This window comes from Lasioglossum baleicum, chromosome 10, assembly GCF_051020765.1.
Source record: "Lasioglossum baleicum chromosome 10, iyLasBale1, whole genome shotgun sequence".
NCBI lineage: Eukaryota > Metazoa > Arthropoda > Insecta > Hymenoptera > Halictidae > Lasioglossum > Lasioglossum baleicum.
In genome coordinates this window covers 17,025,280-17,042,905 of record NC_134938.1, presented here as the reverse complement: position 1 = coordinate 17,042,905, position 17,626 = coordinate 17,025,280, and the positions used below count along the sequence as shown (strand labels likewise).

At 39.0% G+C, this 17,626-nt stretch overlaps 2 protein-coding genes across 2 annotated transcripts in view; both read left to right on the top strand.

Annotated features, from left to right (window-relative positions):
• Positions 1 to 17,626, top strand: part of Alpha-man-ia (alpha-Mannosidase class I a) — a 679,808-nt gene that overhangs the window by 246,731 nt on the left and 415,451 nt on the right. The gene's annotated exons all lie outside the window — the stretch shown is intronic.
• Positions 1 to 17,626, top strand: part of LOC143212637 (facilitated trehalose transporter Tret1) — a 57,084-nt gene extending 39,458 nt beyond the window's left edge. The window contains exon 1 of the mRNA XM_076431607.1: positions 1 to 17,626. This exon is cut by the window's left edge and continues 39,458 nt beyond it. The gene's annotated coding sequence lies outside the window, so the exon portion shown is untranslated.

The window sequence follows — 17,626 nt, the reverse complement described above, 5'->3', positions numbered from 1 at the left end:
ACGTCGTTCGCCAGCACCTAACTGGCGATTATACCGTAGTTTGCCCCGCACGCTGAAGGATTTCCACCCGCCATTTTGGACTCATTGAACGGCGATGAGCTCTCTCGCCCGTTACCATTAACAGTAATTAAGGCGGCCTTGTGATAATCGTAAAACGAGCGAACAGCTTTTTAATTTAATTACCGACACTTCACCGGTTATACAGTCGAGGCGAGAGATCGACATCCAACAGTTTCCCCCTGTCTTCTCGGACAGGAAATGGCCGAAACCAGGCTACGTCGACAAACGCTATTCACGGCAATATCGAATAACCCTAACTTTGGAAGACAAGCGTTCTGCATCGATGTCGGTCCACTTGTGCACGTCGACGATGACAGCTCTTAACTGACCGTGGTCTACATTCTGAACAATAATTCTCGTGCTTCATATTTTGATCATATCACTTGTCCATGAACATTAAATATTGCAGGCAAAATATTGAACTTTTTATTTTATATTGCGAGAGAGAGCGCGGATCGGCGAAATTTCACTTCCGTGTTGATATCCTCACAATAACATGTGACATCGACGTAAACTCCATTACATAAATAATTTTCCGCGTTACCCGCTTTCATAATTAATGATTTAGCCGACTGCAGCCGGATCAATAGTCCGAGGGATTTATAATTCCGGATTATTAGCATGCTTCCCTTTATTATCCTGCGGGACAATTTATGGCTGTGACGCCGCTTCCTGGAAATGAAAATCTGTCGCCCGAAAAAAAATGACTCGCTTTTCCCGATGCGTGCAATTAACCGATAATTCGCTGGCAGCGTGTACGCGCCGCGGAAAAATTAGTAGAACAACGGAGCGCGCGCGCGCCAAATGTTTCCAATTAATTCAACCTCGACGCAGATTTCTCTCTCTGTACACGTTTTATCATGTGAACAGATTTGCGCGGCCTAGTTTTTACTAACCGATTTATAAAGCAATTATTTTGTAATCGATACCCGGCGCGATAAACAATCCCTCGGTAAACAGAATTCCGTCGCGATTCGGTGAAAACCGTGAAATGTGCTCGCAAAACTCTGTCCGCTGTATAACAAATTTAATTATTCGGTGTGAGCCAATCAACGGATATTATTCAGAGAAATACTGATGGTGAGCAAATTATTATTCTATTCATCTCCTCGAGTGGTTATCGATCTCGAAAAAGTTATTCTGTTTCAAGGGTGTACGAACTTTTCCGTCCTTTCCGACTGACTGTATCCACCGGAATCATTTTATCATTTTATACGAGCCAAGTCGCGTAGCGCTGGGTAAAAAAGCCAGACGACGGGAGGGAGAAAGAGAGGAAGGGGGTTGAAAGGACGTCGGGGGTGGCTCGATGAAAAAGGATAGTGCCGCGTAAAATGTTCGAGGATATAAAACTCTTTCGGTGTTGGAAGTTATACCCATTAAAGATTAATAAACCATCAGGGTGGAAAATAGCTAAGATGGCGGGTGTCTCCGGCTGCGGAGAAGAAGAGGGTAGAAATCAGCGGAGAGGAATTTCGAGGCTGTCTCCTGAAGAGACCCGTTCCTTCACTCATTAGCACTTTTCTTGAACATTCGTCGAGAGCCTCGAATTCTTCTTCAAGTATCTTTTATTCAAATCTCACGTACCTATTTCATTTACCGACGTTTCGAGTCAGATTTCTTTTATCGTTAAAACATCTTTATTCAGTGGACACAATATTATTATAATGGATAAAATATTATTATTATTATTATTATTATTATTATTATTATAATATACGGACCGAGGTCCTTTTATACAAATGTATACAGTTTTTACAGTATAACTAATAAAAACAAAAAGAAGACATAACAAAAGAAAAGTCAACCTAAAATCTTAACCTAAGTCTTAACTATAATTTACATAAAAATGGACCGCGCGGAACTAAACAAATACAGATATGATTAACAAATAGTATTGCGCAATTTTGTTTTGAATGCCTGTAATGTGCCATTAAAAAAATCGATATTGTTGTAAAATATGTTAAAGCTAGCAATAATGTGATTTAATGGGTTTATTATTCCATATGAGGATTTGGATTTCATTGCTTAAAATCCTGCTCTCGTTCTCAAAACACGTTCAGGTACGTAGAAATTGATTTGCCTCAGGAGTGCGGGACAATCTATGTACATTATTATTAATCAAATTGAAGATAAAACTTGGTCGGAAACTGTTCTATACGTATCAACCGCCTATACGTATAATTTTTAGCCGGTTTTTAAGGTAACTTTCTAGCCATGCCAATAGATTACTCTTACAGCCCAAAGCAGAAAGCTTACCGATTAGAAGGGAATGATTTACAGTGTCAAAAGCTTTATAGAAATCAGTAAATATTGTGTCAACTTGTAGATTGGCATCCAAAATTAAAATATGAGTTATACAAATAAACCACCGCGGAAGAAAGATCATATGTACTTGAAATTTAGCGATTCTTCCTGCGTTCGGCGAGCGCGCGGAGCTAAACCAGAAATTTGCAAGGTAATGGGTACTAATATATCAATTTATATCTCGAATAGGCCAAAGTGAATTATGGGAAATTGAGGGAGAATATATGCGGCGTGAGAGCAGGACAGACAAAGGAAGCGAGACGTTACTTGGACCCGAGCCAGATGTCCTGAATTACTTACTTTCCCCGCGTGGTCCCGGACTTTGGAAACTTCCGTTTCCGCTGTTTTTATTTCGAGTTTCACCGCTCGACCAATGCCCATGCTGTGTAAAAATTGCTCGTATCAATTATCGTGCGAAATACGAAAGAGAGAAACACTAGATTTTCCTAGATCGTGCAGTTCCCCTCTTCCACGCATTTTTACAATTTCTGGTTCTGCATTATTCAATTGCAATTATTCAATGTACAATATTCTTCCACGGTCGGGTGCGCAAATCAGCTTTATGGAGCGTGCGAATAATTAAAATAGTATCGGAAGGTACAACAGGGAATTAATTCTGTTTTCCATTTAATGTTTAATTTAACGGAAGCATTCGCTCAAGAGACAAATGCCTGTTTAATTCGAATTACCGCGGCTCGGACCGTAATGGTGTTAATTTGCATAAATAATCGTTACTTCTCCCGTGGATTGAACATTTCGGAAACGCGCGTAGAAAAGTGTCAACGCAATTTCTCGAGAGATACTTCTCGGAAATACATGAACGAAAATATGTAGGTAAAGGGGCGAATCGTTCGTTAACATTATCGGCCGAACCGCTAATTGATTTATACAATTGAGCAAGGACTCGGGATCGAATGTAGGATGCACAGTTCGATGGCCTTATCGCTTATTTATCGCGGTGCATCCGAGTTCGCCGGAAATATCCGCCGACAGCGGATACCAAATCGGAACGGAAGCAAGCTTGGAATTCATTATAACAAGGGAAACCGTAGCAGGGGCCGATTAAGTTTGCGGCTGATAATTGCCGATTGGATTTCCCGTGAAACGGTATCGATCATTCGGTTCGTTTCGATTAGATCCGGAATTTCACGATATTAACGCCGCGCGGTCTCTCTCGCGTGTAATCGTACGCGAACGTAAATGATCATAAGCTGGAGTGGGGCAAGTCCGCCCTAGTTTTTGCAAAGTTGGAGTTTAAACTGATGTATTTTCAGTCTGGCATGTAAAAACTTAACGTTCTTGGTATCAAACTCTTTTCACAGTTGTTACTGATGAATTAGTATTATGTAGGATTTTAATTTTGCTTGACAATTATCATTTTGATAGGATATTGTACAAAGTGTCAACTAGGACGCGCTTGCCCCGAAAATGTTGCAAAATCTCTGAGAGTTGAAAATGTGCTTTCGAACCTTGTTTCAAGTGCTACGGGGCAAGAAGAGAATGATTATCAAGTCAGCTATAAAATGCTTCTTGTTGCATTAAATTATATTGTTTAGTTTTATAGTTATCCATTTTTAAACAAACATGTACTTTTATGCTGAAATATGAAAGGGGATACAGTGATATTAAAACAAAGTTTAAAAATGCTTTCGAACCTTGTTTCAAGTGCTACGGGGCAAGAAGAGAATTATTATCAAGCCTGCTACAAAATGCTTAGTATAGCATTAAATATATTGTTTAGTTTTATTGTTACCCATACCGTACGGACTTAGCCCACAGTGATAGTACGGACTTGCCCCGTGTAGTAATATTTACGGGGCAAGATCGTCTTAGTGTTTTTCTCAATAAATTTAAAAAATACAACAAAAACGGTTTATTTAATGTAAACCTACGTTAATATTTGTTGCATTTACCTAAAATAACGACACAGAATATGTTAATAACTTGTAAACTATTGCACGTCCAGGGTAACCTCAAAGTTGTACGTGTACCTCGCACGTGACTGTTTGGCATTGGTTGATTTAAGCGAGGTAAACACCTATATTCTTGGGCGACATGTATGTAGAATAGTTCATACTAACTTATACTACATTAATGAATACAAGCTAGAGAAATTTTGGTCATATTATAATCAAAATAACCAATTAACGGACTTACGTATAAAATGAGAATCTACTGTTTCTCGATGACGATTAGACTGAGAGTTAGACAGCCTGTCAATTAGACGGCGTGAAAAACTTGACAAATAGGTGATTCGTCGACACATCGGCGCTCCCGGCGGAACGTTCACTCTCGAGTCCGTGGGGGCCAACAAATAACTTCGATGTGGAATTACGGTCTCGGGCGAGAAATATTTCGCGGTGAACGGTCGAAAGCGGAATTTATACCGGAACTTCGGAAAAAGTGTTGTTCCATGGGATAAGTTTGAGTGCTCCACCCTAACTGCGCACGACACTCGAGATTGATTGATTGATCATTTATTAGCTATCTCAGCTATTTTCGCTTACATTTATATTACACATTATGTACATTTATTATAACGAATTCCTTTAGCATTCTCTTAAATACGTCTAAACTTTCACAGCGCTTTTCACTTCGTCTGGCAGTGCGTTATACATTAATACTGCTTCATAAAATAGACGTTTTTGGGCACTTCCGTTCTACAAAATTCAATTCATTAAATGCTCCAGCGACATACTTTTTAAAATCTTAAAAAGAAGTATACATACAGTTAGGAGCAATGCAGCCACCGTCGATAATCATTTATAAACACGCTTTACGCGTGCATCAAAGCGTTTGAGCGAGTATGCCCCACTACAAACTGGAATGTACTTGTATAATATTATGCGAATGTTTATTGTAAGTTGTGCGAGCACACTTCCCCTTCTCCTGTTCCCCCATATTAATTAATAACGTCGCACAATACTCGAAATGAGGTGCTATGATTGTCTTATTACATAGTACATCTAGTATATGCTGTAACATATAACTTCCCACTCCAGCGACATACTTTTTAAAATCTAAAAAACATACATACTTAAATATACATACAGTTAGGAGCAAAACTGTACAAACAATGGAACAAACGACTTCAATTTCTCTGTAAGGCTAGATCAATTAGTTTAGTAAACGACGTCTAAAAAATAAGTTGAAAAAATGCATTTGGTAGGAATTGTGAAAATCAATAGCAAAAATTGATTTTTACGACCTTTTTAGCTGGGCCAATAACGAAAATGTAAAAGATGTGTTTGGTCAATTTGTATAAATTATATACGCTCCGAAAATTTCATTGAAATTGGTTAATTGGTTTACAAGTTATAATCGATCAAAAGTGGTAAAAAGGCCGAAAATCTTGAAAAATTGCAATTTTTACCACTTTTGATCGTTTATAACTCGTAAACCAATTAACCAATTTCAATGAAATTTTCGGAGCGTATATAATTTATACAAATTGACCAAACACATCTTTTACATTTTCGTTGTTGTAAACCAATGCTTCTAATTAGTTCTAATTGATAATAAAAAGTCAGGTTGTTTGGGATGCTGGTAAGCGGATGTTGGATTAGTTGAGAAGGATCGAATGGTCTTGTGTGCAGGTCGGATGGAGATCGCTTTATAGACGGATAAATGAAGGGTTCAAGCCAAATGTTGTTCACTAACACTATTTATTGGTTAATTTCGAACACAGCCTCTGTCGGATTGAGTAGCGCGTGAACTAAGGTATAATGGTCGCGAACTCGTTACTTTTGGCGCGAATGAAGGATTCGACAACAATATGCTTGATGGTAGCAGCGATCTGGGAGGTTCAAATTGAACTGGTTCGATCGGCACCGTTCGTCACCTTCGTGCTCGCATACACGAGGTTCAAAGAACGGAGAGGGGGGACGCTCGCTGGTTTGATCGTTATTTATGATTTGACTTGAAGCGGTCGCGCGGTGGCGGATTCCCGAACACAGGTCGTTTGGTACAATTATAAAAAAGTTATTAGTTTTTAAAAGGTGTACGAATACTTTGTACACCGCCCACTGTATATGTATAGTACATCTAGTATATGCTGTAATATAATTTCCTAAGCATTTCACAGCCATACTACCTTTTAACTCCTTTCTTATACTTCTAACTATCATATATTTCGTTTCCCCTGCGTTCATCTTCGAATATTCATCCATCCTTCCACCACATTAAATGCTACATTCATTTTCCTCTCCACCTCCATACAACTCTCACCTGTTACATATATTAAGTTATCGTCTGCAAACATTTTCATATTGCAGAGGGGAAAGATTTCAGAGGGAAAAACATTTGACGTCCCGAAGAGGAAAGATTGAAGGAAACTTCCCTCTCGTAATTAAAACGTGGAAAGGAAATTATAACCGCTGCTGTGTCTCGGCCTTAATTAATCCGGGAAGAAGATGGCCGTCGCCGGATATAAAAGACTGGCAATAAGATCTGCGACCCGTCTCGCGTTTCTGTCTCGCGAAATTTCAACCGGTGAACAGCGAACGGTATTTTCCAACAACTTTAAATTATTCAGTTCTTCCGCATTCTAGAAATTGCTAAAATTGCTTCGAGTCCAAAGGGTTAACAAAATAGAGATCGTGCAAATTTGAAAAGCATCGTCCATTCCGTTCCCATAGTCTCGATCATCGCTGTAACGAAGGATCTCTCGGTCCCGGTCCAGGGAACAAAGATCTTAACGTCGTCACGCGAAGTTCGAGTTTCACGGGCCATTTTTCTCGTTCCAGTCACGTAGTTCACGATTGCTAATGACATGGATTCACAAGGCTCATCAGGATACAGCGATTCGAGATCGAAATTCTACATCAAGTTCCTTCGCGACCTCGTTAACCACCTAATTGAAACTGCAAGAAAGTCGCGCTCTGCCTTTGATTAACTAATTTCATTAGCAATCGGACTACCGTGGCCGCGTTCTTCCATTCGTTAACTATAATTCAGAAAAACTCGCGTTGTAATACTTCACGTGTTTCTGGAAAAATGTGTGGACATTTGCAGTGGCGCATTACATATAACTAGTTGGGGCCTTGGGCAAAGTAGAATTTAAAAACATCTACATATTTAATATTTCATAAAAAGTGAAATAAATTCTCCTTCATCCATGAAAACCTTTTGCATAAAAATACAAAATATTTGGTAAACAATTGCACATATTGATATACATATAAAGAGCATTATAAATCTAATGCATACATGATTGCAATATTTATTTAAATATTTACTTTTTGGGATTTTCTTGCCGCAAAATTATTAATTAGTTCGTTAAAATCTACACAATTGGTTACATCACTTTCAACAGATAATATGGATAAATTTTACAGTTTATCCTGCCCCAAAGTATTTCTTAATTCTTCAAAATAGTTCTTAATTCTTTTAGGGACATTGAAAGAATGTTCTGCCGATGCATTGGAAGCTGGAATTGTTAGAAATATTGTTAAAATTACCTCGACATTTGGAAATGTCGAAGTAAGTCCTCTTTATATGGTTTCATGCATTCCTAATGGGGAATTTAAATGTTCATTTCTGGCAAATTCCAAGAAGTGGGCTAGTTCTTCATTCAAAACTTTCTTATCAATGTCACTTGAATATGTTTCCACTAACTTTTCATCATATTCATTTGAAGAAGTTTCTTTCAAGTTAACATTCAGTAAAACAACAAAATAATAAAAAATATTTTGATAAGCTACAATACGTCTTTGAATTTACGACACCAATTAGTCGCAAATTACATTTACACAATTTACAATAAAACCTTGCTTTCCACTTAATTGCACGTTTCCAGCATCATCTCTATTTTCGTCATAGTGTAATTTTCTTTCAACTTTTCTCCTCTTCTTTGACTCATAGTTCACATTGTTTGTCAAAGAGAGCATTCGATTTCAACATCATTAAAGAAACCCTTGTTGTTTCGAATATCTTCGGAAATATAACGCGATAGTGCTTTTAAAAGATTTACAGCAGTTTGCAAATCACAATTTCTATTTCGCAAAATTTTGCTCGTTGCATTCAATCGCTGCAGTATGGAATTCCATATGAAAAGCAAAAGTGCGGTTCCAAAGTTCTCGAATTGTTTTTCATTAGTATCATTAGAAATTGTAAACAAAGTCTCTTTAACCTACAAAAAATTAATCTTAACAGCTAAAATTGAGGACCATCTTGTTGTCGGCGCAGTAGACGCAGTCATAAAAAAATAATATCGGTATGCGATCACTGTCCGTGCAGAGCACATGCTGTTTGACAAGAATCGCGACTTTACTGTATTATGAATTTTCCCAAATTACAATTTTAGTTTGAAATTTTTTAATGAGAAAAACGTAGAATTTAGATCTTGGATCTTGGTTTGTGTGCGGGGCATTTGCCCAAGCTGCCCATAGGGTAACGCGCCACTGGACAGTTGCCATCGATATGAAACGACGTTCGAAATACGGTATTGTGTTCTAACTACACTGTCCAACACCAAATTTGATTTCAATATACTGTTGGGTCCTTCTTATAGAGTTTTTTGCGCTGATTCCGAATCTGGTTTTAATTTTTTTCCTATACGTCCAGTTTTTGAGAAAATGGAGTTTTAAAAAAAGACATATTTTTCAACTTTAAACAAATATTGCGATGTTATTATAAAAGATATTGAATTGTTCTTTACAGCAAAAGATTCTGTAGACTTTCCCGAATACAGTGATATCCAATATTAATACATTATGATTGTTTAAACATGTTTAAACAATTATTAAAGACGGAGATGCACCACTTTTGCACCAATTTTTGCGGATATTTTCGAATTTATCTCAAAAAATAAGGGTCCAGCGAAAAATTGAACTATACCACGCGAAAGAGCAGACTTTTATCTTGAGAAACCCCCCTGTGAAGTTTGCATGGTCGACGTTTTTACCGAACCAGAAAGCAAAATATCTTCGCCCGACATGCGTTGACGCCAGTGGTGCTCTTCCACTAGCGCGGTCGTTCGTCGGGATACGGCGCGGCGCGCTGCGGTGAAACGGCGCGTGGCTATAAGCGCGCAATTATGTCAGCTTACTTAAATGTAATATTTTATTAAATGTTATATTATTGTTATTTATTATATATTAGTATATTTATTCTGTATAAATTATTTTATGTATTTTTTAATGTTAGTCTCTCGTTTATAGTATATTTAATACAAAAAATACCTTTTGTAACAAAATAATAATTTATTCACACACTACACTATTACACTATTTACAATGCTAATATATATGTGTACACTATTCAGATATAATACACTATATCGATTTAATATGGAGCAAACTATTTTAATTATGTATTTAAGTCAATAAAAATAGTCCCGTTTATATTGTGTTTGGACTTATTTTACTCGGTAGAATCTCGAGTGTTCATTGGCACTATAATTACAATACATAGATAAGACGACAATTACTGAAAATAAAATTTTTCAGTCACCGCATTGCAGACTTTCCTTACATTGTATGTATTCCGTTGTCCGTAGACCGTCATTTATTTCAAAATATCGTGTTGGTTCTTAAGAAAACTGATGCCAGAGTTCAGTTTCGGCTTTGTGTTTGTTGAAATCAGTCGTGTCAAGCATTTCAAATCTGCATTGCTACGTATAAAACTTCATAAAAAACATTTATAGTTATTTATAGTATTTTAGTTGTTGTGTATATAATATACGTATTTTAGTAGTGTATTATATCTGAATAGTGTACACATATATATTAGCATTGTAAATAGTGTAATAGTGTAGTGTGTGAATAAATTATTATTTTGTTACAAAAGGTATTTTTTGTATTAAATATACTATAAACGAGAGACTAACATTAAAAAATACATAAAATAATTTATACAGAATAAATATACTAATATATAATAAATAACAATAATATAACATTTAATAAAATATTACATTTAAGTAAGCTGACATAATTGCGCGCTTATAGCCACGCGCCGTTTCACCGCAGCGCGCCGCGCCGTATCCCGACGAACGACCGCGCTAGTGGAAGAGCACCACTGGCGTCAACGCATGTCGGGCGAAGATATTTTGCTTTCTGGTTCGGTAAAAACGTCGACCATGCAAACTTCACAGGGGGGTTTCTCAAGATAAAAGTCTGCTCTTTCGCGTGGTATAGTTCAATTTTTCGCTGGACCCTTATTTTTTGAGATAAATTCGAAAATATCCGCAAAAATTGGTGCAAAAGTGGTGCATCTCCGTCTTTAATCATTGTTTAAACACGTTTAAACAATCATAATGTATTAATATTGGATATCACTGTATTCGGGAAAGTCTACAGAATCTTTTGCTGTAAACAACAATTCAATATCTTTTATAATAACATCGCAATATTTGTTTAAAGTTGAAAAATATGTTTTTTTTTCAAAGCCATGATTTTCAAAAACTGGACGTATAGGGAAAAAATTAAAACCAGATTCAGAATCAGCGCAAAAAACTCTATAAGAAGGACCCAACAGTATATTGAAATCACAAAAAAAGTTGAAATTTGTTGGACAGTGCTATCTGACGTTCAGTATTCCTTTCAAATTAAAACGGAAATCGCGCAGGAAGGAGCCATTAATCAAACAATAACGCGCAAACATTCATTTCTGCGCGCAGCGCAATCTGTAAACAACTGCGGGCGCAGGAAATTATAAACAGAAAATGGCCGGAGATTCATTTCGAATCCACTTTTATCGGGAGAATTGGATTTGCAAAACCCCCCGGCTACATGCGTCACGCGATTCGCGATAACGCAATTTTCGATTTGTTTGTGCAACGCTCGTCACCACGCGCCAACTGCGTTAATAACTTTATTCGGCGATAGAATGCCCGCGGAATTTTACAACGTTCAAGCGTTTTGATGGCTGGATTATTTGACGAACAAATGCGCGTCGCCGGTCGGACGCGATTTCTATGGATTTACGAGCGGCCGTTTCGTTGTATTAACTTTTACATCTTCAGACACGACACGGGACACGATCATTCGATAACTATGCTGAAAAATGATCATACGTGCGGTCGCGAATGCCGCGCGTGTCTCGCGAGGATTTCAGGATGAGCGATGACGAGCGATGCTCGTCGATAAACGTCGAGTTAACGTTCGATAAAGCTGACATAGTAGAGATGTTTATGGTACCGGACGATCAATTGTGTCCCAGATCGATCGGTGTTCCACGCTACTATACTATCGATCGGATCAGCGGGTGCTTGGCATAAGTCATCGTTTTTAACGAGAAGAGAAAGCTGCTTTCCACTCCTAGAATTGTTCATAAACTTCCTACGGTTGAAATAGATCAAATAATCGAAATTCTTCATGTTTCTTAATTTCACACAAATATGCTAGGATCACAATTTTGGCTTTGCAATTCTCAATCTGGATGTCGCTGGAAAACTGCAATACCTTTTACGTACAAGAGGGAATGTTTCATTTATTCGGAACGCGAAGCATGCTTTACAACCTTTTGCAAATTATACTACTGCGTGTACGAACATTTGTTATTCCACAAAGCATCGTCGCGTCGTGCACGGTCCATAATGCTCACAATTTCCGAAATTAAACATCTCGATTTTCCAGCTAAAAAATCCTGCTCGCTCGACAACATTTATCAAATTGCCGACAATTTCGGAATTAAATTGTACGAAAGAACAACGGTGTAAAAAAGAAGATGAGAAATATTAAATCGACCTCCTTTTCGCAAATATTTTTTCTGGCCGGGTTCCAGCATCACCTGTTTCCACACCATCGAATTTTATTCTGACCTACCCTCCGTGGATTTATGCAAGGCTAGTTTCCCGGCGACTATGAATCGCCTGATAGAGGCCGCGTTTTTGGAGGGACATTCGGCAGGACTCGTTTACGAGTGATCGAAAGGTCCATAAAGAATACTTCTGCCCTCGGTAAATCTTATTTCGCGTTCTTATTCAACGAAACCCCGGGGAGCGTGATCGTTTATCTGCTCCGATATACGTCCCCGTTTTAGGAGCTATTCGCTCGATTTAATTCGATTTGGACATGTTCGCACAGAAATTTTTCTTCGGTGAGCAGTGTTTTTTGTAGGACACCCTATATATCTTCTTCGATATCCTTATAGAGCGTGAAGAGGCGCATCCAACGAGTACAATCACCCCACTATTTCGATCATCTAGTCCCGAGATATTCGTGTTTGAAAAGACACCTAATCGAGACCTAACTGATCTTTCAGATACGAATATCTCGGGACTGAATGATCGAAATGGTATGATCATTATACTCGTTGGATTCGTCTTTTCGCGCTCTTTTAGGATCTCAAAGAAAATATAAGATTTCATTAAAAAATAATTTTTTAAACTAGTTTTATGAAAATACCAGGGTTTCAAGCTACACTGTATTTCGAGTTAATTGTCGCACAGGTGGAGAACAGTTGCGTTCTCGATCGACCGAGGGCGACTGGCTTCATAATCCTGCAACTGGTACGAAATCGCGGGATGAATGTCCGCTGGATGTAACGTGAACACGATCAAATCGAGGAAGTCCAACAGGGAAGTGCACGGAGGTGGCCGGCATCATTTCCGGTGCGCGAGCGTTTAGTTTCCGGCGCATCCGGCGTCTATCTGTATCACTGCGTCATCGGGGTGCACAACTGTATTCGCCGCTGCAATGCCTCATCGATGACTCGAATTTCTGTCATTGTTGTTTCTGCTGTCCGTATCGTAAATTGGAAATTTGAACGATCGGACCTAGTCGCTTCCAATACCAATGGCGTTCGTAATGGCGTTAAACTTCGCCTTCATAAAAAAGAAGGATAACAGAGGGTGGTGCAGGGGGTTGGACCCGATCGTTGGTTAAATACGGTAAATCCTCTATAGTCGCAGAAAGGTTATGCACGATGAATTAAAAAAAAATCGTGTGCGTGGTGTCCACGCGCGACAGAAGTGAAACTTCTTGCTTATTATATTTTTATTGAACACAAAATCATTATCCGCAGAATATTCAGTGTAAAAACAAGAAAATACCTATCCCCCCTTTTTTTAACAATGAATTTCCCTTTGTTTATTCAAAGAACTGAATATCCTAATACACTTACATAGTAATGACGTAGCCTAATTCTTCATCTAACGATTTTGCCGCAAATAAAAATATCGCAGGGTATTTAAAACCGTCGTAAGAACTCTTTTTTTCGACAGTGCAGTTTGACACGTAGAACAGATAGCTATTTTATCCATTTCAATATTCGGTTGTATTATTTTCAAAATTATCAAAATTTCTTCATATTCTGCAGCGTACTTTTTTAAATCATCAGTGAACCATAATCTATTGCAAACAGAGCACGCCTGACCAAAGTTGTTATTTATAAATTTTTTTAAAAATTCATTGTGAACTGATTTATGGCGTTGAAAGTCACTGTAAGGTTGAACAACACTAGAATTAAGATTACTCACATACACATTATTTAATATTGAACTTGTTGAAGGATTATTTGCTGCAAATTGATTCTCTGTGTTAACCACGTTGTCTGATTCACAAGATGCGAGGTTATGTTCCTCAATATCAATGTGAGAAACAGAAATTGGTCTCGATAATGCACTTGTTGATGGTGCAGCAAGATGTTGCGATTGCTCGGCATTTTGTTTATCAAAATTTAAAGCATTGGCAATTAATAACTGTTTCTTAGCACGAAATTTTCGCACACGTTCTGTTGAAGTTTTCACTGGATTTTTCGACACCTTATTTCCCGCAGCCCGTTTCCTATCACGTAATTCTTTTTGACATTCTGCATTTGTTATCGGCATTATTATTTGTGTGTATATATATATATATTTTTATATTATTTAATTAAATGAGAATGAAATCACACGCGTTGGTTATGTACAAACTGTGACGCTTCATTAAATGACAGTAAGGTTTTTTTGCTTTCGTGCTCCCTCCCTCTCTTTCTCTAGTTAGACTACGAACCCTCGCATACATTCGCACTCGCCCTACTTCGTCCGAGCGGCAGAAAGAGTGGGGAGTCAGAACGCTAGCTCGGCTGACCATCCCCACCACTTCCGTTACGCATTTTCGTTTCATATCGTTTCATATCGCAAAAAATTAATGAACGATTGACGACTAAATTTCTACTTCAATCGTTAATCGCAACTAACAATTAATCTCCTAGTTTAGTCGTTAAAAAATTGCGGTTAACTATTAAATACTTATTAATCGTTAATCGCGGTTAACGATTAAATACTTATTAATCAATCGGATAATTGATTAATGATTATTGCTGAAATTTCGAAATGAAATACGTAATCAGAACTGTATGAATACTGAAAAAAATGTAAACTGAGTTTAAGTGTATTGTCATTTGGTCCGTAATACAAATTCTGTTTACGTGCTTTTATGTTTTTTTTCGACGATTCCTTTTTTTAATCAACGATTGACGATTAAATCAATCGCCGATTTATTCGACGATTTCTTCATTTAATTAACGATTGACGATTAACTTCATCAATCGATTGAATCAATCGCCGATTATTCGACGATTTCTTTTTTTAATCGTATACACTAATCAATCAATCATGATTAAAATTTTAATCGATTAATGCCCAACACTGCAGATCGGTTTTACGCCTATCGCGCCTAAAGAAGTTTCACTTCAAAAAATATACCCTCCACTGTAGTAATCTGATCTCGGCTCGGGTATATCGGTGTGAACCACTACTAATGCGACGCGGAGAGTCGCAGTCGCCGGCACAGTTCAAAGGTCCGCGCGTCCTCACAATGTAATACCAATATAAAATTTTTTTAATTATAATTATTGCTTATTTTTTTACGAAACTTTCACCAATATATCTGTGGCAATTTTTCTGATGAAAATAATAAGAAACACGATATAATTTCAACTGTATTTAGTGGTTTAATTGTCGATGTTAGTTTCGGGCGCAAGGACAGCGTATAGGAAAGAAAGAGACGCGGAGAGTCGCAGTCGCTTCGGCCGCGCGCGGTCTCTCTTTACACGCGTTGTCCTTCTCTACGTTCGGCTCGGTCTTCGAAGCTCATAAAAATAGTGTCCGTCTACGAACTTTGCAAATGAACCTCCCCGAGGTTTTAGCTGTAGTTCGAAAATCGAAGGAAGTGACGTTCGGCGCGCGTTATCCTCGCGGTGTAAGCGGCGCGGCCACTGAATCACGGATAATGAGCTCTCGAAATCCTGTTTCGCGGATATGAGGTCGAGGAGGACGTGCCTCTACTCGTTGTGATGAGCTCGCCTGCAAAGAGAGGGCTGATTATTCGAGCTTAATGGAGCGGTGGGGGTGGATCGCGAAGGGTTGGAGCGGCGGCAAGCATCCAGGGGATGGTTGTGGAGGAGAAAGGATAGGAGGAACGGATAGAAGCAAACGGATATAGAGGAGGATGAGAGAGAGAGAGAGAGAGAGGGAGAGAGAGCTGGAGGTTCAATGCAAGCGGGGCGTTTAATAGCGGACACGAAACGACTCCAGAACCGTCGATCGATAAAAGTGGCCAGTTTATTTTCCAGGGGCCAACGCGGCAGACTGGCTTTCGAAAAAAAAGGAAATCGCCGGAAAGAAAAGGAAAAAAAGAAGAAGAAAGAAAATATATATAGAGGAGAGACCGCACTCGACCTCTTCGTGGGCACCCACCGAAGAAATTGCTTGTCTTTTTTCGCTTAGTCAACTAATTTCGGACCCTGTGGATGCGCTACAGCGTGCTTTGCCGCGAACTCGCCTAAAAGAACGTTAAAACTACCCGTGTAGCTTCTTATAATTAGTTCCGATGAGCCATGGTCGTTCCCTCCATCCTTCTACTCCAACCCTGACTCTGCGGTTGCGGTTCGGATTAGGAGTGCACTTCCGGTTTCCCTGGAACACACTTTTTTTCGAACACTCTTGCTCTCCTGATGCGCTGCTGCATATGAAAGGTTTGATTTCCGTATGAAAATGTAACGAACCCCTTTGATCTAAAATTACTATGCAAATGTAATGAGTATCGGCAAATCGTTATTTAATAAACGAATCTCTGAAAGTAGATATTGGATTCTTCTTTCCAAGACGTTCTGTTCATTTGTTAATGGAGTATGCTTGTACTGTTAAATTATTGAATGTCCAATAACGTCACAGTATCGTCTCACCACGTTACCGAAAGTGTTTCAATAATCTCGAAGAGATACATGTATCCGGGTAGGTACACGTTTGCCGTGTAACTATTTCGAAGTGAAAAACTTCCCCGTCAGATAATATAAACTATCTCTAAAGCACACTTGAAAAAGTTCCATAGTCAAGTTACCCCTGCGCTTCACGTCACTCCTTCGAAGAAAGTAGATTCCCGATAATCGAATACCACTGATGCCGGAGTTAAACCACCTCTTGAGTTTGCGGATCTGCTAACCAAACACTTCCCAAGTTCCCGAGGCTGCCTGCTCTGCTCGTTGACAATTTTCTAGCAACCGACGATTATCTATTTATATTCGATCCGAAGGGAAGCTCGGCGTCGATCTCGAAGAATTAGGTCCTGAAATCTGTCATATTAATACGTAAGGCTGCTCGACAATAAAAGAATTATTCCGACACCGTGAAACCGCATTGACAGTGTTTCCTTTGAAAATACAATTGTACCGGACAATGGCCAGCCTCCTTTACCACAGAAGCAGATCTCCCTGTAGGATACAAAGTTTGAGAAGTTAGGGGACACGGAAGCAGCAGCTCGGAAGGACACGAAGCCCTTCCAGTGTCCCTGGAGAAACCTGGTCCTTGCTCGCGGACCTCTCTTAACTAACGTTCCTAAATCGAGTCGACTCCTCCGGCCCGAAATTAAGAAAAGCTGGCCTCCTCGGCCTCTGGGCCGGACTATGTATCCGGGTCGTGCACCCGGAAAGATCGTAGATGTCGCATAATGAAGCTGTTATGCGAAGGACATCGAGGTTGGTCCACAGAGGCTGCAGACACACTGTGCAACCACCCTCTGTGTCCCGGCGCATAGGAATGAGAGTCCTCGTTTCCTCCGATAAAACGAGAGGAAAAAGGGAAATAAGAAGGAAGGGGATCGGGGGGAGGGGAGGGGAGGGGCTCGCCCCCGATTCTTCTTCCTCTCTATATCAGAATCCATGAAAGTCAAAGCTGCCTTTCGGGCCAGATCCCGGCGATCCGAAAGAAATTATGCGACACCAGCTACCGAGATCCTTTCTCGAAAGTAATCGTGATTTTATTATTCTTCGGTATGTTCTACAGGTTTTGCCGTGGTCTCTGTTCTACACGTATGTACATATATTACATGTCTTTTTC